This window comes from Mustelus asterias, chromosome 3, assembly GCF_964213995.1.
Source record: "Mustelus asterias chromosome 3, sMusAst1.hap1.1, whole genome shotgun sequence".
Classification (NCBI taxonomy): domain Eukaryota; kingdom Metazoa; phylum Chordata; class Chondrichthyes; order Carcharhiniformes; family Triakidae; genus Mustelus; species Mustelus asterias.
Genome location: NC_135803.1, coordinates 4,961,270 through 4,963,025, shown reverse-complemented (window position 1 = coordinate 4,963,025; position 1,756 = coordinate 4,961,270).

The following is a 1,756-nucleotide window of genomic DNA, read 5'->3' as shown; positions in this document are numbered from 1 at the left end:
AAATTTGTAAGGCACGACCTCCCTCTTACAAAACCATGCTGTCTGTCACTAATGAGATTGTTCCATTCTAAATGCACATACATCCTGTCTCTAAGAATCCTCTCCAACAACTTCCCTACCACGGACGTCAAGCTCACCGGCCTATAATTTCCTGGGTTATCCCTGCTACCCTTCTTAAACAACGAGACCACATTCGCTATCCTCCAATCCTCAGGGACCTCACCCGTGTCCAAAGAAGCGACAAAGATTTCCGTCAGAGGCCCAGCAATTTCATCTCTCGTCTCCCTGAGCAGTCGAGGATAGATGCCATCAGGCCCTGGGGCTTTGTCAGTTTTAATGTTCCCTCAAAAACCTAACACTTCCTCTCTTGTAATGGAGATTTTCTCTAACGGGTCAACACCTCCCTTCAAGACACTCCCGGTTAACACGCCCCTCTCCTTCGTGAATACCGATGCAAAGTATTCATTTAGGATCTCCCCTATTCCCTTGGGTTCTAAGCATAATTCCCCTCCTTTGTCCCTGAGAGGTCCGATTTTCTCCCTGACAACTCTTTTGTTCCTAACGTATGAATAGAATGCCTTAGGATTCTCCTTAATCCTGCCTGCCAAGAACATCTCGTGACCTCTTTTTGCCCTTCTAACTCCCCGTTTGAGTTCTTTCCTACTCTCTCTGTATTCCTCCAGAGCTCCATCTGTTTTCTGTTGCCTGGACTTAAGGTACGCCTCCCTTTTCATTTTAATCAGATCCTCAATTTCCCTGGTTATCTACGGCTGTCGAATCCTAGTAGTTATAATAATGTAGGAAACTGGGCTAGTGAGTTTGCACATGATGGCACAGTGGTTAGCACTGCTGCCTCACAGCGCCAGGGACCCAGCTTCGATTCCCCACTTGGGTCACTGTCTGTGCGGAGTCTGCATGTTCTCTCCGTGGGTTTGTGTGAATTTCCTTTGGATGCTCTAGTTTCCTTCCACAGTCCAAAATACATGCTGGTTAGGTGCATTGACCATGCTAAATGTACCCAAACTGGTGCCGGAGTGTGGTGACTAGGGGATTTTCACAATAGCTTTGTTGCAGTGTTAACATGAACCTACTTATAAAACTAATAAACTTTAAACACAGCAATCTCCCACAAGCAGCCCGTGTGAAAATAACCAGATAATTAGCTTTCCTTTTCAAAAATGCTGCAGGAACTGTTATGCCAGGATGAACCTCCCTGTTCCTCTTCAAAATAGCGCCATGGAAATTCTCTCAGCCCCCTGAGAGAGCAGTGAGTGCTTTGGTTTAATCTTGCACCTGCAGAACGGCACCATTGACAGTGCAGCACTCCCTCGGTATTGCTTTCACTTACATACAGCCTGGATCTTATACCGAAGTCTCTGGACGGGGACTGAACCCACAATTTCTGGCTCTCACTGAGCACGGCTGACAGAAAATTAAAGCTCACACTCATTTCGTACCTTTCACACCTGCAGGCTGTCTGTCCCAAAGTAGATCTCTGTCGGTGAATTTGCCTGGGTATTTTATGATGCATTATTATACAGCCCAGATAGAGGCCATTCTGGCTCTATTGTCAGTGAACTTAAATCTGCATCTTGTGGTTACTGACCCTCTGCCAATGGAAACAGTTTCTCCTTATTTAGTCTCTCAAAATCCTTCATGATTTTGGAAACATTTATCAAAATCTCCTATTAATCTTCTCTGCTCTAAGGAGATAAATTCTAGCTTCTCCTGTACCTCCACATAACTGAAGTACCAC